Source organism: Anser anser (assembly GCF_964211835.1).
Source record: "Anser anser genome assembly, chromosome: 6".
In the NCBI taxonomy this organism is placed as follows: Eukaryota; Metazoa; Chordata; class Aves; order Anseriformes; family Anatidae; genus Anser; species Anser anser.
The window spans coordinates 988,683-1,006,557 of record NC_139726.1 but is presented as its reverse complement, the minus strand read 5'-3'; the positions used below and the strand labels follow the sequence as shown (position 1 = coordinate 1,006,557).

At 46.5% G+C, this 17,875-nt stretch overlaps 1 protein-coding gene and 1 long non-coding RNA gene across 3 annotated transcripts in view; one reads left to right on the top strand and one right to left on the bottom strand.

The window, feature by feature from the left end:
• Nucleotides 1-7,477: 7,477 nt before the first annotated feature.
• Nucleotides 7,478-15,458, bottom strand: LOC310901579. Its single transcript, XR_014585913.1, has 6 exons — nucleotides 15,321-15,458; nucleotides 12,193-12,302; nucleotides 10,421-10,464; nucleotides 9,830-9,956; nucleotides 8,383-8,560; nucleotides 7,478-7,847 (listed from the first exon to the last, which is right to left on the bottom strand). It is a non-coding gene; the product is annotated as an uncharacterized lncRNA (long non-coding RNA).
• A 36-nt stretch (nucleotides 15,459-15,494) lies between these two features.
• GPD2 (glycerol-3-phosphate dehydrogenase 2) overlaps nucleotides 15,495-17,875 on the top strand; it is a 59,442-nt gene continuing 57,061 nt past the window's right edge. The window contains exon 1 of one of the 2 annotated variants that reach the window (XM_083841436.1): nucleotides 15,495-15,617. The gene's annotated coding sequence lies outside the window, so the exon portion shown is untranslated. Of the gene's footprint in view, nucleotides 15,618-15,957; nucleotides 16,140-17,875 lie in introns of those variants that run through there. The other variant, XM_083841435.1, reaches the window with a different exon arrangement.

The window sequence follows — 17,875 nt, the reverse complement described above, 5'->3', positions numbered from 1 at the left end:
ACGCGGGGCAGAATCTGCGCTCTCACTGGTGAAAAATCTGCGCTGCTCTAAGTCGAATTAGCCTGGATCAGTAGCAGAGCAAGGCAGGGGACAATATTTGTTCCCAAGTCTTCGGGCTGTAAGGCTCAGGCGTTTCTTTGGGGTTGATGACTTCAACATAAAGGGACGAGTATCAGCCCTGCTCTTCCACAGGAACCTAACATTGCTTTATTAAGGCTTTTGAAGAAATAGTTCTAGTCCTCCTCATTTACTTACCATCGTATAGTGGCTTTCTAAGAATTTATTCTCTGTGTTGTAAGAAGATCCTATTTAACACAGGCTGTAATTGTCTTGTGTGTCTAATTATTGTTCAGCCTTCTGTCAAGATGCTTTGACACTGCAAGCTCCCAGCAAACACAACTAGCATTTGAGAAAATGCGTAGACCAGTGAAAACCCCTTTGACAAATCTGAACCATAAAGTATCTGCTGAAGCAGTAAATCTGCATTTCTGTTACACTGTCAAATATACAGGTTAACATCTGGAAAGCGAGTTTGGGGAATTTATTCAGGGGAAAACAGAGCAGGAATTAACTGCATATGCTGGTATATCAAAAAACGCAAACAAAACCAAACTCTTGACCCTGTCACACAACATCCTTCTTGGGATGGTCAATGCCACTGCAGCCAGAGAGAAAAAGAGGGGATTTTGGGGAGGAAAGTATGCAGGGATGCCGAATAGTGGAAAGGAAAAAGTCAGGAAGGAATTACTGTGTGAATGTGAAGGAGAACAGTTTTTAAAAACCTCGTCAATATTTAGCAAGGTGGAATGTGCAGGTCCACCCTCTTTCATTATCAATACCCCCATCAGCTACCAGAGCTTACTTCGATGAAGGAATCAGAGGAAAACTGGAAAATACCTTCAGTTCAAGGCGTGAGTCAAGTGTTGTTATTAATAGCACGCTTAATTCCAAGTGGCATCTAAATCAGGTAAGTCTGGGAAGGTAAAATGAAGGGGGAAAATTGCCATAAGAGTCTCTGATTAATGAGTAAAATACAATTATCTATTCTCAATGAACAGGCAGAGTACTAAACATTATGACCAACATTTTTAGAGAGCTCCCTGGACACGGCTCTAACCCAGCGCAGCTGCAGAGCGGCTGGGGAGGAGCAGCGTTACAGCCGGCCCCGAGCACGGCCCCGCACGCTGCACGCGGGGCAGGCGTCTGTGGGCTCTCTGCAACAGCCACGGTTCCCCGTGCAGTGCAGAGGAAGCAGAGCAGCCTCACCTGGGGATTTGTTCTGGTAACCAAAACCCTCGGGTTAAAACAGCCGGCACTGCCAAAGCTCCAATCCTTGCAGATATCCTCTATGCGCCTCAGTCCTTTCTAAATCCCTTTATTGAGCTGATGCCTGCATTCCAAGGATGTAGGGTGAGACAGTACGGGTCGGGATCTTGCTCTTTTCAAATACTGCATGTTGTTACTACTTTATCTAAGTTAAGCTCTGAAATGAAAACCATTCCTTATTCACTGAATTCGAGGTCTGAATTAGCATTGTTTCTGTTGCTCCTTCCTGGTTCTGACTAATCTTAGCATTGTACCCGATGGAAAGTTTAACTTCACGGCCCACTGAAGGAGTTACTGCAACAGATACTGGTTTGTCTTCCACGAGATTAACGTGAGCCTCAGTGTTTGATATCCCTTGTAGGAATTTGTTCACTTCAGTAATAGCAATAAACTCCTGTCCTAGGGGTTTCTCAGTTACTCATGCTCCTGGCATCCATTGCCAATGAGGCTTTCACTTTGCTCAGTTTTTTGTTAACAAAAAAATCATGTTGTCCTTTGGTGTATGATGCTTTTCCAGCTATTTTTAGGTTCATTTGCTGTACTACGGCTGCCTGGCAGCAGAAGCGTGGCAGGATGTGATAGATGAGTTGTAGCTGCTGCTCTAAGACAGTACTGGTGTCAATCTATTTGCGCTAGTGCACAAGAATAAAGCAGTTATTCTGATCTTTTTTATATACTTAAACATTACTGAAATAAGATAAATGTAAAGTTTCCAGCTCAAGAGTAACCTAAAACCAGAAATAAAACCCAACTGTATTTTTTGCAAGAGCTACTAGCAGAAGCCCTTTTTCTGTTGTGTTTTTCCCTTCTCGGTGAGCCTGGCTAAAGTCCGTTTCCCCACATGGATCAAGAGAGTGGAAAAAGATGGAAAGATAGTTTTATGTGAGAAGATTTATGATTTCTGTAGGGAGAAAATGCTGAGTACACTCGGCCCCTGATTTGCAGAGCAGGCAAAGGGAATAACGCTGCCCCCGGGATGGGGCCACCCCTCTCTTGCCGCGAGTGCCACCAAAGCAGCCTGCAACCCACCTCTGCGCTGCTGAGCTCCGTGCCCAGCATACAGTCAGGGCAGAAAGCAAACTGCGGTCACGTAACCGCTGAGGGCACAAGGGAAGGTGCTTGCCAGGGAAGGTGTCTGAATTACCAAGGACAAGCAACGGCCTGGATTCTTCAACCGTGCTTGAAGCAACTCGCCTCCAGCTAGCAGGAGAGAATAGACAACACGGATGTCGGACAGAATTAATCAGTTTAACTTCTTTTGTCCACGCGGAAATCAAACCTTTTAGTGATATTCAGAGTCAGCGTTATACATAGAATAAATTGTTGGCTGTGGTAATCAGCAATGATGAACAATTGTTATTAAGTGCAAAAAAAGCACTTATTAATATGAGGCTGCATCTCCAGGTCAGTATGGTTGTATGCAGTTTTATAAGCTACACACCTCATCCTGTACTGTAACTTATTTATTTCCAAAATATTTATCTCTTTTTTTTTTTTTTCTGAAAAAGCATGTATGTTTTATATTCCAGACGTAACCTGAAGAACAGGATTAACAGAGAAGCAACAGACTCTCCTCGCGGAAGAAAACGGAGCGCTGGAAACTGAAATGCTCTGTAGTAATTTGAAGTAAGAGTTATGTTTGATTTAAGATGATGAGCTTGAGCCTTGCCTTCTTGTTGTGTAATTTCAGACAACCATAAAGGATCTTAGCTAATATTTGTAATGGTATTGTGGTTCAGATTGGGTTTATGAGCATGTCATATGATACTTAGCACCAGAAGGTGATGTGTTTCAATAGAGATACATATGTATTTCCAAAACTTTTCCAGGAACAACAAAGAGGATTTGTTCTGAGAGAGCTCAGAATGTCTCTTCCTTAAAAATGCGATACTTAGCAAGCAAGTGGAAATAAATATATATTTTTTTCTTACGTATCATGTTTCTGCATTCTGGGGACTGAGTGAGAACTGCAGCCGTGGACTAAGGTTCACAGTGTTTAAGGAAATGCTTTGACAAATAACAATAATAGTGTACTTTTGCAGGGTTGGGGTAAAATATCTTACAGAGTATTGTAACCGGCCATTCTCTGAACAAATATGAAGTTTCCTGTCTGTCCTTGTGAGAATGCCACGCTGGTTTCCAAATCAGCTTCTGTCTTGGCCTCACAGATAGGACTGTAAATTAAAGCCTGTACAGAAAGCAGTAGCATTTAACTGTCTGGATGCTTCAGCTTTATAGTCTGTGTAAACCTGCATAATTGTGCTACGCTCTGTCTTCCTGAGTTTTACAACAACATTCCTATTTGCATCAAATCCTGGAATGTTAATTTTCATCTCTTATTACGCTGAAGAACAGTTGAGGTTCCTTTTATTAAGTCATCCAGACTTCCACCTGCTTCCTGAGGGCTAAATTTGGCTGAGAAAACCATTGTAACATTGTGTAATTAATTTGCCAGTCAAATAATTTCTTCAGGGCTATAATTTACTTATCCGTCTGCAACCCTAATGAATCTCCCAGTTCAGTGCTTTAATCCTGTTTTCTGCCTTTTTATCTCCTTTTTGACTCTAACTTTCATAATTCTTACTATTGAATGGGAATAACAAAAAAACAGCTAAATATTTGGATTCTGTAGTACGCATTGCATGTCTGGGAACTAATGAAACACTTCCCTGCTTTACTCCTCCAGTTCTGGCAATCCACCACATCAAATACGGGAGTTAACTCGATGAAAAGCAAAGATGTGAAAATACAGGAGAAAAAGTGATTTGCATTCGGAGGACTTAAGACTGTAACTTCATTCCAACCCAGTGTAGCGCATGTGCAGAACTTCCTCATTGTTATTCTGAGCACTGTGTTCCCTGATTAATGGGACTAGGGAAAAACTATTTGCTAAAAGTTGGCAAATTTTTGAGTTGTTTAATTTTGCAAATCACAACTGTCCTGTGGTTTTTTTTTTTGTTTGTTTTGTTTCCTAACACATCTATTATTTTAAAATGGTTTGGTAAGTTTCACAAGTAAGTAGTCAGTGTGTTGTTCATAAGCTCTGTAATTTGTTGCTTTGGTTATGTTTTTTCTGATCTCTGACAGGAACGTTTTTTGAAGGAGGACAGGAATGCTAAATAAGGTATAAATAATGCCAGAGATCTGTGAATAGTCTGCACTGACTCACCTAGGTACTCACAAATGCATGGACAATACGATCATATGATAGAAGAAAAATAACTTTAGCTGCATATTTATAAATGTCTGGTGCCATTAAAACAGGCTCTGGCAATAGGTCAAGACTTCTAAGAGACAGTACGCAGCCCTTCAGCACCAAAAAATTAAGACAGATGGCCCAGAGATCTTGTTCAGGCCGGACTGTGTAAAGCCACGAACGTGGATGGTTGGATGGGATCGATGAAATGAACTATCTTCGCATATTTGTTCTATGGTGCCGTGTTTTAGTTCTGTATTTTATTGAATTAGTGTATTTATTTTAAGAAGGAATTTTGACTGCAAACATTTAATTCCGGGAACGAGTGCAATCATAGGAAACCCTATCAGAAAAAAAAAAGCCTCTCCCCTCACAGTTTTGTTGGAATCGTTCTTGTGAAGTCTGTACGTTGGGTAACTTTGAAACTGAGCTCTTTTCAGGCTGGATCAACGGAATCCATCAGCTTGGAGAAAAATTGATGTGGAAAATACAGAGTGAACTTCAACGTGTGTTTAATGAGAACTGATGAAAAATGCAAAATCTTGATCAGATTCAATGAAAACCATATCCTGAGGGACAACGAAGGCCTCCGTTAAACGCGAGTACCGTTGGTGAGGTACCAGGAATGAGTTAATCCCACTAAGAAACGCAAGAGGAGGGACGGCCAGATAACAGAGTGACATTGTTTTTCCCTGATGTCAGCATAGAAACCCAAACACAAAGAGGTGAATGTAGTCCTATGAGAGAGCTGTTGAGAAAGCTGAATGTTGAGTTTGTGCCGAGGCATACAGCAGAATTAAAAACTACTCCGTGCAAGATGACAAAGTGTTTCCTGGAACCAGAGGCTGCCTCCAGACATCTGGACAAGACCAGGGCTGTGCGGACAGTCAGGATCATGAAATGCGTGTGCAGTATCACTGGGAACTTTATTGCTCCTACGGCAGCAACAGCTCTCGATTTCTGCTTTCTGAAGTTTTAAGAACACGCAGTGTTGGTAGGCTTGAGTTTACCACTGGGGAGATTTATAGCTATACATGGGTCATTTTGATTTACTGTATAGTTCAGTGTAAGGCAAATTATTTCCTCCTGTAGGATCCACGTGTTGAGTCTTGCCTGAATACCTCAATTTATTCTGTATTTGTTAGGTGGTGGTCTAGAGGATATTTAGATCTAGCAGCGATAGAGACTTTGTTTCACTATAACACAAGCTGCACATAAACTCTTGCACGGGCAACACAGGAATATTAATTAAATACTTGCTGATATGCTTTGGATCTGTACCTGCTCTTCTCAGCAACTTGAATGTGCTCTGCTGTGACCTGCCTCCCGAAGAGGAAGTTTCACAGGCGGATTGATTGTCCCTCAGAGCTGCACATCCATGAAGACACAGTAATACCTGCATTCAGACCATATTCATTTTCTGCTATTCTAAGATCTACAGAAGGCTAAATTAAAGGAGAAAAAAAAAAGTTTTTAATGGCTTTGTGCTTTTATTTCAGGGATTGGTGTCAACCTGCTCTGAACCTTTAACTCCGTCCTGTTATGAGCCACTGTTATTCTGTGCTTTGTGTTAAAAGACAAGTGAAAATGTGAGTTGTTGATGTTACGAATTTCAAAATCGGCAGCACTGGAGGAGCAGTGTTCAGCGGGCAGTGCTGAAACATCCACGGCTGCCTGTGGCAGCTTGTTGTAGTGCTATAAATTAAACCCACTCTAGTATTACGTGCCACAGTGTGGATGCATATTGAGGGCAGAACAGCGCTTGTTACGGAGACAGACAGTGCTCAGGTTCTGAAAATAAATCTGAAAGGCGTGTGGGACCAGACAGTTCGCACTGAAGCTAATGGAAGTTGCAGGTTTTGCTGGGAATGCACAACCAGAAGAGCCCGGGTGTTTGTTTTTATTTTCTTTTAGTAGCAGGGCTCTGTTTTCACCAAGTCCACATTTAGGTTGGAACAAGCCCAGGAGAGGTGCATTTTATGTTAGGAGGTACCTAGTCACTCAAGTTGACGACTTAGAAGCCGCAGATTTGTTAGGAAAATCTGAGGTAGCGGAAGACGGTGCTGACACGGATGTGTGCGTTAGCACACGGCATCCCCGCCTATTCTTAGCAGTCCCCCCCCGGCTCCCGGGCCTCGACCGACGGGGCCCTCGCGGCTTTGGCGAGGCTGCCAGCGGGGGCGCTCGGGCCCCGTCAGGGCCGGGCCGGGGCCCCCGAGCCGCGGCCTGGAACTCCGGCACCGGGCCCGGGGCTGGCGGGGCCTCGGTGCGCGCGGCGGGCCGGCGGGCCGGGCCCCTCAGCGTGCGGCGGGGCCCGCCCCTCTCATAGCGCGGCGCGCAGGGCCCGAGCAGCCGGGGATGTAGCTCAGTGGTAGAGCGCGCGCTTCGCATGTGTGAGGTCCCGGGTTCAATCCCCGGCATCTCCAGCGGCTTCTTTTGCGCGGGACTCGTCCTCCCCGCGCCGCGGGAGGGCCTGGCGCGGCCCGGGCCCGGGGGCGCCGCTTTTTGCCTCCCGCTAACGCCTCGGCGCGGCGCGGGAAGCAGCGCGGGGCCGCGGTTCCTCTGCAGCTCAAAAGCGAGCGGGTTGCGGCGAAACGGAATGGGAAAATAAATAAATAAATAAATGGGACCTTGCATTGGCCGGGAATCGAACCCGGGCCTCCCGCGTGGCAGGCGAGAATTCTACCACTGAACCACCAATGCGCGCGGTGAATGCCGCCCTGCTCTCCTCTCTGCTGCTGTCCCTCCTAACTGCACGCCCACGGCCAGCAGCCCCAGCCGCCATCCCCACGATAAAACACTCCCAGAAAGTTAGCCACACCTGTATGCACCCTTCCTCTAACAGATTAAAAAATCTATAGATCTGCTTAATAAACCCAGCATGCTTTACATTTAAAAGCTTTCAGAAGAAGCAGCAAGAGGTTTACGTTTGTTCCTCTACGTTCCTTACGTTGCCAGAGGAGGCCACCAGTTACAATACAAGATGGTTTGCACCGTGGTGTAATGATGGCATGTTCCATCAACTATGTGCAGTCTCGGCATTTAGTTTGCCTTGGACATGCTCCCAAGAACAGCCACACACCAGACAAAGAATTAAAGCAAAAGCAACATTAAACATTTTGCACCGGGCGAACATCAAGGTGCGTGCATGAGAAGAACAGCTGTGCTAAAACACGTGCTCCCGAGACAAAGAACACCTACCACCAATCTTCTCATGAAAGGTTGCAAGCAGGTTTTTTCTTCTTGGATTAATAGCAATTTGACACTGCAGATAACATTCTGATTTCCTCTGTGAACATGTATCAATTCCAGAATGTAGGCTTCCCTATGCAGAGCAGTGTTTATCAATTGTGGAGTTATTACCTAACTGTTCCAATTGCATACTCACTTCATGGAGAGGATGGACTATTTTCTGCATGAATAAAGCAGAACCTGAACAAAACTTGTATTCTCATTGAGTCTGGAAACAAAAGTGAGACCAGTTTGTCTGTCACCCTGTCAGATACTAGGTTCCGCTATTTCACAGTCACCCTCGACCCAGTGGACCAATGCAGGCCAGTAACAAGGCCATCACAGCTCCCATTTCCTCTAAGCTTCAACTTCCTATTTTCCTTTGTCAGAAAGCAACACAGTAAATTCTTCAAGTAATAATTATTATTTAGGCTATTGCTTACAATTTCACCAGTCAGCCCTGAAAAACTGTTTTCCCAGAACCAGAAAAACCCAAAAGAGTTAGGCAGATGTGAAACATACTCGTACTGAGAAGACTCTAATTTACTGTTTCAGTAGATCTGACAGCCATGCCGAGGTAAACAGCAATAGCTGATGAAATGGTTTCCGCCTTACTTTTATCCTCTTACCTCCTTCCAGTTCTGCTGAGCCGAGATCCTGGACGGCAGGGGGTGGTCAGGCAGCGGGACGGATCTGGCAACATCTGTCCAAAGCCACGTGGAAACCAGCAGAGCTCCATAAGGCAGAAGAGTCCTCGGGCTGCTTCTCCTTGGCCCACCAAGGCGGTAAGCAGAAGAGGCTGTGTTTCTGTGGAATCGCTGCTTGTTAGAGGATCATCAAACAGACACTCACCACAGTAACAAACTTTGCACAGTTATCAACAACACGCCATTCCCAGAGTAAAAATGAAAGCAGTTCTTGCTCTCATAGTTAGTAACTTAGAGAACTGTTTCCCATGTCTGTTAGACAATGTTTTGCATCTGTGGACATTGGCTGGAGAGAGCTCAGTAAATCAGGAGGATTTTGGCTCGCTGGAGCTTGAATGTTGCTCCAGAACATGCTCCGGAAACCCTTTTTCAAGCAGCATGACACAGGCTCGCACTTAATTTCCCTTTAAAAATGACTGCGTTGGAGACTGCTGAATGGAGAGGATCAAGACCTATAATATTAGAAAATGACAGTCCAGAGTCACAGAAGTGGTGAATATTTCATGAGATTGGTTCAGCTGATTAATTATCTACATCCTATTCCAATGAGACAAGGAATCCTTCGGAGTTTATTGTCTTAATCAGCACAAAGGCTTGTAGAACGCTCCCAGCAAAATCAGTGCAGAAGGGTATGTTTTGAGTAAGGCTACCAGAACATTACAGGAATATTAAGTGAAAGTACTATCTTACAACAAATTTAAGTACAAACAGTTCATGAAAACATGTGTTCTGTAGCTTTCATCCATAAAACATACATAATTTTAGAAGTTCAGTAGATGGCTTGAATGGCATCAAGAATCCAGCTTTGTACAACATCGAGGGAGCATCAAGGGAGCTACTTTCAGTTGAGATTATTCTGAATATACTTTTGTACGTTTCTAACCAATACCCAATGAACAGATGAGGAGGATTATCTTTTTAGAGACTCAGGCCATCATTCCCTTCATTTTAGTTCAAAATCTTTCAGGTGCTTAAGGAGCTGCTATAAACCTTCAGCAGAAACAAGGAAAGCAAAACTTGTTATAGGAAGAAAGAAAAGTATTTTCTGAGGCCTTTTTATCCCCCCCAAAAGGGACAAATACACTTCCTTCCATTCCAGGTCTCCTTCAAAGGGGCTCTGATCTTGCTGCTTCTTGACACAGCATCTTCATACGGGGCTCTGCTGCTGCAAGGTACAACTGATGGGTTCCGGGCGCTGCTGCTGACCCTGCCATGCACCTCTAACGAGGACGCCGTCGCTCAGGGGCACTTCTAGCCTCCAACAGCTCACGTTCAGGTGGTACAGTCGCATTAGGAATAAGGTAAGGCTTGACAGAAAGGCAGTGGTAAAACAGCTCAAATCAAGCTTAATACTGCAGGTGCAAATTACCTGGGGTACGGTAAGCGGATGGCGTTCATCCCCTCTTCTCCACCTGGTATGGCCATACATTCCCATGTCACACAGCGCAATTATGGATGTGCAGCCACCCACATTTAAATTGCAGTTGCGTCAATCCCTGCATTGGTATACCAAAAAAAAGTGAGATGTTACAAATGTACCTCTACTGTTTGCTCTGATTCACCTTTTCATGTCTCGCTGTATTAAATGGAGTTCTTGTCAGAAATAATTCTTAGGGAATAATTCAGACTGACCCGAAACATAAAATACCTCTTTGTAAGAAGAAATGGCCTGGTCACCCCTTCCTTAACTGACCAGTACCTAATTCCTAATAGTACTAGGAAAATCCAGACAACAGTTATTACTGCCCCAAAATAATGATAAATAACTGCAGGCCTTTCAAAATGGTTTCTAAAAGCCTCCTTAAATAAAGGCTTCCAGAGCGTCCTCTCGTCTCTCTTTCCAAAGTGCAGAAAATTTATACCATCCCTTGGCAGCTCCTCCGCTGAGCACAATACGTGCATATCAACTTGATTTTAACAGGTCAGGGAGTAAGTTGGGCACTTAAAAATATCTACTTACCTAAAAAGACAAATGAATCTGCGTTGTGGAGCCTTCAGCAAAGACTGTTCAAACAAAACAAACAAAAGAATCGTGGTGATCTTTTAGGCAAGACTTATAATGTAGAACAACTTGTCAGGGCAGGTTACAGCTCTAAGGACTAGCAATTTTGACAGTGTCCCTTTGAGCGCAGGGAGAGCACAGGGACTGGTAGGACAGCAAAAGGTCACTTGGTCACACGTATCTGCTGCCTCTTTTACGTTTATCTCAAGACCCACTAGGCTTGTCCCAATTAATTATTAAAATCTGCAGGGAAAATATTTCTGTAGATAAAAAGGTACGATATTAAATTCCGGGGAAGCTGGAGGATAGCGAGTGTGGTCAAAAGCAGTGCTAAAAAGCACCTGAGCCATGATATCAAACCCACAACCTTCACACACCAACAGAAGTCATTTACATCGAGCAATGTTTATGTGTTTCAAATGGAAGAGAAATGGAAACTTCCAGAATTTCCCATCTCCCTTTGTTTTCAGCTGAATTGTTCTGTATTACAGGAGGTCACAGAACCCAAATTGGTACGATATATGTGGATCTTTCAAACAGCTTTTTCCAACACTACTATTGGTGGGTTTTGTTTGTTTGTTTGCTTGCTTGTTTTCTAGTGATCTGCATAGGTCACTTACAAATCTGTGGACACCCTGAAAATATTTGTCCCAGTTATTATTTAAATGCTGACAAACAAAAGCTATCAGCCAAGCAATGCTAGAGAAATGGACATTAGAAAAAGAACAAGAGAGTCCAATCTTGTATTTCTTCATTAATTACTGGAATATTAGGCTAAGGCTTTGAAAGTGATTGTATAAGTCTTTGGACAGGTTTTCTAAGTTTTTTTCCTAAACAATTCAATAGGGAAAATGTCTGGATAAAAAAGCAAATGGGGTATTCACATCAGTGATGCTGGTCTGTCATTGTCTCAGAGAAAAAAATAATAAAGCACAAATTCCAAAAAGCTTTTTCTATTCCACATTCTGAATATAATCCCTCCCTCTGGCATATGTAAAGAGAAAATAAATTTTAAAGGCTTTTTTTCACATTTCCCACCACAATAAAAATCTTTATAAACAACAGAAAATATACACTTAAGTAGCCCAAAGAGTCGTGCTTTCTAAAGATATCGCCCATCTCTTCTCTCTCTCTCCCAATTAAATTAGTATTCCCTATTGGACCTAGCTCAGGTTTGAGCCCCAGAAAAACACTGGTACTCTGCCTGCACTCCTGCACATCGCTTCGTACCATTTCCTGGCTCTCCTGTAGTTAAGATGCCTGCGCTACCATTGCAGGGAGAGGCCAATTAATTATTGTGTTTGTTCTGCAACAAATAATGTGACCTGTGACCTTATTCTTTTAAAACTGCAATTTTTGCATTTGCTTCTGTGACTCAGCCCTGATTTGTTATCTTTATATAACAGCAAACAATATGACATAATTATGATGATAACACATTACTTCCGTTTTAATAGAAAAATGAGCCTCTTTCTCTTTTCAGACATGCACACAAACACAGGCACACACACAGAAACGCGGTGGGCCTTTTATCTGCTGAGTGTAGGGGGGAAATATTCAAACGCAAGCAATACAGCCCTGCTGCAGCTGGTAAAGCGAGCATGTGGTATGAAGCAATGCAGTTGTATTTCCGAATGACACCTGATACCAGCAGCCAGAGCTGGGAACACTGTAAAATGTTCAATCACAGCCGTGACTAAGTACTTTTATTTTCCAGGGGTGGGACCTACCATGCATCCTGCTTTAAAAAAATCGCAGCTGAGAGATTCTGTTTCTGTTTCTGTCACTTCTTTCAACTTCTCTACGATTATTACCCCTCGCTCCTCACAAAGACATTTTCCTAAAGACAGAGTAGGAGAAAACATATTTGTGAATGTATGAACAGATTTTCTTCTCATGATACATAACTTTGGCATGCAGTCAGGAAATGATGATAATCTCTTTCTCTATCTTCCCTTGCTAATGAAGAGAAACTGCCTCTGGGGTTAAGGACAAAAGGTGAACTCTCCCTGAACACAATTTACACCTGCTGGGCACATGATTGCAGGCATCCAAAATTCTTGTCTTGGCAGGTGTCCCAGGGACCAAGCCACACGCACGCAGACTAGGGAGGTAATGTTTTGATCCAGACATGAAATAAAAAACGCACTCAAGAGGGATGAATTCTGTGACACATCAAGGCATTCCAGGTTTTGCTTAGCCTTGTAAAAATCTTGCACTACTCAAACTTATGAAGACCAGTTTTTACCAACCAGTAACCAAGACAAAATCACAGCTGTTGGTGGAAAGCCTAATCAAGGGAGGAAAGAACCGTCCGTCCTTCCCTCATTTGTTGGTAGCTGGGTCTGGAGCGTTTGAAGAACCCATCCTGGAATGAGATGTGATCCTCATAAAAGTTTTCAGTCCTTCTGGGATTTCCCTTTTATGTGACAAGCAGCACAGGATTTTCTATCCCCTTCATGAGTTTGTTGCTTTGGAAGAGTTCATGAAACACAGAATTTCTGGAATGCATGATGTGCTTCCCTAGAAACTGGATGTAGACACATTTTACACCCATACACTGTCTTGTTTTGAATTGATCAAAATTTACCATAAATTGATGCTGACAAGGCAGCTACATCCAGGTAGACAACATTTAGGAGTGAAAATCCTTGTTTCCTAGCCCAATTATTCTTATACCTTTCTCACACAAGGAAAGGAAAGGAAAGGAAAGGAAAGGAAAGGAAAGGAAAGGAAAGGAAAGGAAAGAAAGGAAAGGAAAGGAAAGGAAAGGAAAGGAAAGGAAAGGAAAGGAAAGGAAAGGAAAGGAAAGGAAAGGAAAGGAAAGGAAAGGAAAGGAAAGGAAAGGAAAGGAAGGAAAGGAAAGGAAAGGAAAGGAAAGGAAAGGAAAGGAAAGGAAAGGAAGGAAAGGAAAGGAAAGGAAAGGAAAGGAAAGGAAAGGAAAGGAAAGGAAAGAAAGGAAAGGAAAGGAAAGGAAAGGAAAGGAAAGGAAGAAAGGAAAGGAAAGGAAAGGAAAGGAAAGGAAAGGAAAGGAAAGGAAAGGAAAGGAAAGGAAAGGAAAGGAAAGGAAAGGAAAGGAAAGGAAAGGAAAGGAAAGGAAAGGAAAGGAAAGGAAAGGAAAGGAAAGGAAAGGAAAGGAAAGGAAAGGAAAGGAAAGGAAAGGAAAGGAAAGGAAAGGAAAGGAAAGGAAAGGAAAGGAAAGGAAAGGAAAGGAAAGGAAAGGAAAGGAAAGGAAAGGAAAGGAAAGGAAAGGAAAGGAAAGGAAAGGAAAGGAAAGGAAAGGAAAGGAAAGGAAAGGAAAGGAAAGGAAAGGAAAGGAAAGGAAAGGAAAGGAAAGGAAAGGAAAGGGAGAAAGAGAAAAATGAAAAAAATTAAAAAGAAGAAAAAGAAAAACCAACAAAAAAAAAAGAAAAGCAAAAAGAAAAACAAGAAGAAAAAGAATTAATCCATAATCTCCTGGGGCTTTTTCTTTCATTTTCAGTTCCTTCTGTTCAGTTGAGGTATTCCCATGGAATGGACTCTAAACCTGAGTATCTATGGAGTGCACTAATTCCCTCTGTCACTGGAGATCTTGTTTTCTTTTAAAAGCACTACCAAGTCTCCTAATTTGTCTGGTGTAAAAACTACTTCCAGCCTGAATATCACTTACTTTGCAAAACTTCTGAAAGCCAACCCTTGCAGTTGTTTACTGACTTTAAATGCCACCTAGAGAATTGATAGCCATACATTTATTATTGCAGCATCCAATTTAGCTCATGCAGTTATATCTGACCCAAGAGGGAGGGATTAGGTTCCTACGGCCTCCTCAGATGGGACCTGTCGCTGACATTCAGCCGGCCAACAGGTGACTGGAGCGTGCCTCAAGGCCGCCGTGTGGAAGGGAGCTGTGCCCCATCGCTCAGCGCGGCAGCAGCTTGTTTTTCTGTGCCTGATAGAAAACACGTCTCATGCTGCCTGTAAAGCATGTTGACTAAGCAGTGAGCACGGAAGAACGGCAATAAAAGCAGTTTCTGGGAGGCAGCCAAGAAGCATGGTTAGAGACAGCTGATCCCCGTATGCCTGGAAAGCAGGGACACACGGGCAGCGCCGTGCCCGGGGCACGCAGGGGCCCTGCGTCTGTGGCACCGGCTGTGTCGGGCAGCTGAGGCGGGCTGTGCCTGGACACAGACAGACCCACGGCAGGGCGTCTGGGGACACAGCCGCAGGATCAGCTAGTGCTTTGGTCTAGTGTGGAAAAGGAGATCCTGAACACCTGTAGAACCACAGCTGCAGGGCACTACAACCTACAGTTGCTGGGAAAAGCGCAGCCGAAAGTTCAGCAATGAGTTTTGGAGGGGGAGGAAGATCCTGGTGTATTACTATCGCGTGTCTGGCTTTCTCGCTGCAAAAGAAGCAACAGCCAGGAGTCTCCAGGTGACTCCCAAAAACACACAGCCATGTTTGCCGGCCGTGTCCCTAGGAGGCTGGCGCATGGGGACCAGGATGAGGAACAGAGAGCCATTACCAGCCACAGCCTGTGACAGGTGCTCTTCCAAGGCCTGCCACTGGCTATCACCAAGTAGAAGGCAGAGAACAGAACAAAGATACACAAAATGTCTCCAGGTGTCACCCACTGCTATGTCACACACCTCACTTCCAAGCCTCACAGGGCAAGTGCCTGATTTAATTGTTGGAAGTTCAAGATTGGAGATCTGCTGTTTTGGAGAGCTAAAGAATTGGGAAGCTTTCAGTTCAGGAAAGCCTCAACAGGGAAAAACAAGCCTGCAAGCCCTGCGCTGCAAAAGCGAAGCGCGATCCCCTGGCCCAGCACCTGTGGGGGTGTTCCCTCGCATGTCCCTCACATGGTGGGCTTCGTTACCTGTGCCCCAGACGCAGCACGCCCGAAGGTGGGAAGTCTGCCTTCTTATCTGCTAAGACTCGGATTAACTGCTACATGGTGCTTCTGCCAAGTCCAGTAAAAATCAGTACGTCAGCAGGGTTTCGTAAGAAACTGCAGTTCAAGGAGGAGGGTAGATGTATCAGGTCACTGAGAGGCAGCCACAGATGCAGCTTCTTCGCCAGCTTCACGGCACACGAGGGCTGCTGGAGAAACCTGAAAGTAACAAAATGTGAACCTGGCTCTGCCCGCCCGGCACGCACCACCTCTTTCACAAAGGTGACCCCTCCGAGGTGTGGTGCTTTTCTGGGCAAGAACTCTACGAGTGCCTCTGTAAATCATCCGGATCCTGCCTGCGGTGGCCCTACCACAGCCAGGAGCCCGCTCCCCGCTACCAGCTCTGTCAGCTGGGCGCCCGCCTGGGGCCCCACGAGAGGCGCAGGCGGCTTCCCGGGCAGCGCTCCCGCCCCAGGGGCAGCGCCCCGCAGGCCGGCACGCCGGGATCCCCAGCGCCGCGGTGCCACGGCCGTGCTGCGGGCCTCGGCGGGGCCGGGCCGGGCCGGGCTCACCGCCCCCCGCCGGGCGGGACGGCGGGGCCGGGCCGGGCCGGGCCGGGAAGGGCAGGAGGGGCCGGGCCGGGCCGGGCGGCCCCCGAGCGGCGCCATCCGGGCAGCCGCGGCCCGGCCCCGGGCGCGCCCAATATAGACCGGGGCGGGGAGGCCGCCGCTCCGCTCCGCTCCGCTCCGCGCCCCTCTCGCAGCGCCCGCCTCCGGGAGCAGCCGCGCCGGCGGCGGCCGAGCGGTAAGGGCCGGGGCCTAGCGCCTGCACCAGCCCTGCCGGCACGGGCACCGGGGCCCGGCCAGCGGGGCGGGCGGCGGGCACGGACGGGACGGGGGCGGCGGGCGGCGAGGCGGCTTCGCTGCGGGGCCGGGCGGCGGCGGGGCCCGGCGCTGGGGGCCCGGCGCTGCCCGCGGCCGGGGGGCTCCGGGGGGCGGCCGCCCCGGGGCCGGTGGCGGTGCGAGCATCCCTGCGGCGCTGAGCGGCCCCGGGGCCCTGCCCTCCGGGTGTGCGGCGCGACCCGACCCAGGCCCGCTTCTGCCGAGGGCTCCCGGCCCTCTCCCCGGCTTCCCAGAGCCTTGGGGCGCAAGGGAGGTTTGGGAGGAATGAGCACGTTTTTAGAGCGTGCGGCGCTTCTCGGAAGGCGGCCTGCAGCCCTCGGCAGCCCCCAGCGCCGCTGCCCTGCGCGGGGGCTCAGCACCCCGACACGGCTCCTGGCTGCGGGCGCAGCCCGGCTGTGTGCCACTGCACAGCTGCCTGCGCGCCGCGGTGCCGGACGGCCGGGCGTCTGCGGCCTTTCTGCAGGACCCGTCACCAGACTTTCTTTCTCTTGTTGACCCCCTAGAGCAGCCCCCCGTTGTAAAACAGACGCGTAAGGGCTGTGAGTGTGGGTGCTGGGCGCAGAATAAGCGTGGCTGTAGTAACGTCGAACTTTGGAGGAGGAAAGCAGGGTTACTTCACTTGCATTGCGTGCTTTCATGGGATCCTTTCTGGGTGAAAGTGCTCCAGTGTAACAAGTAACTCTTGAACTTGTTCTGACTTCTTATCTCTTCTAATCAGTCACTTCAGTAAATCTTTGTAAGACCATTACTGCAGGGCAAAAGGTACAAGAGTGCATGTGGAGACCCTGACTTTAAAACGTCTGGATTTGGTACCTGCTGAACTCACCGTGCTATTTACTGTAGCCTGGTAGGAAGGATGCTCTGAAAGCAAGCTCCTTCCCGCCTGCTGCTACGAGGTGGGAGCTCTTTTCTCCGCTCTGAAGTAGCTGCGGGGTTGTGCTGTGCCCAGCTCCTAGCTGCACTTAGTAGCGTTTCCTCACTGCTGTACGAGGCCCTCACTTCAGAGAGCTGCAGCTGCGCTGAGCCCTCTCAAGGGGCAAAGGTATTGAATTTATGGGAGGAGCGGCCGCAGGAGCACATCTCCAGGCTTGCCAGTTGCAGCCAACGGGTAGATAAAAAAAGGCAGGGCAGCTGCAGAGTCAGGGGCTGCTGTGCTTTGAAGACTTGGAGCGGTCTGTGCATGAATCTGTTACTGCTGTGGACTCTTACATTTATCATCTGCTAGTTCTCAGGTTGTGGCTGTGCTTCTCTGTATGTTTTATTTTCATTCTCTGTACTTGTAGTCTGCCTCTGTACTGAGCTCTCTGTGAACCGTTACTGCTATTCTGTATTTCCAGCCAGGGAGCTCCCTGCGTGCGAGGCTTGCTCAAGTGTAATTACACTGCCATTAGCCTGAAGACTCTGAGGTCCTTTCGTAAGATAATCTTCTAACCATGGATAAGGAACAAGCTTGGTGAGGTGGCTGTCAGGAGCATGGTATATTTTTAACTGAAGTTAATCAGGCCTTTGCTTTTACTCATTTGGTTATAGGTACGGTTCCTCAGAAATGCTTCGTGATGGGGAGTGGTGACTGATAAGTAGCTAGTGATGAGTCAGTCTGATATTTCAAGGTCTTTAAGTGTTGCTGGTTAAGTATAA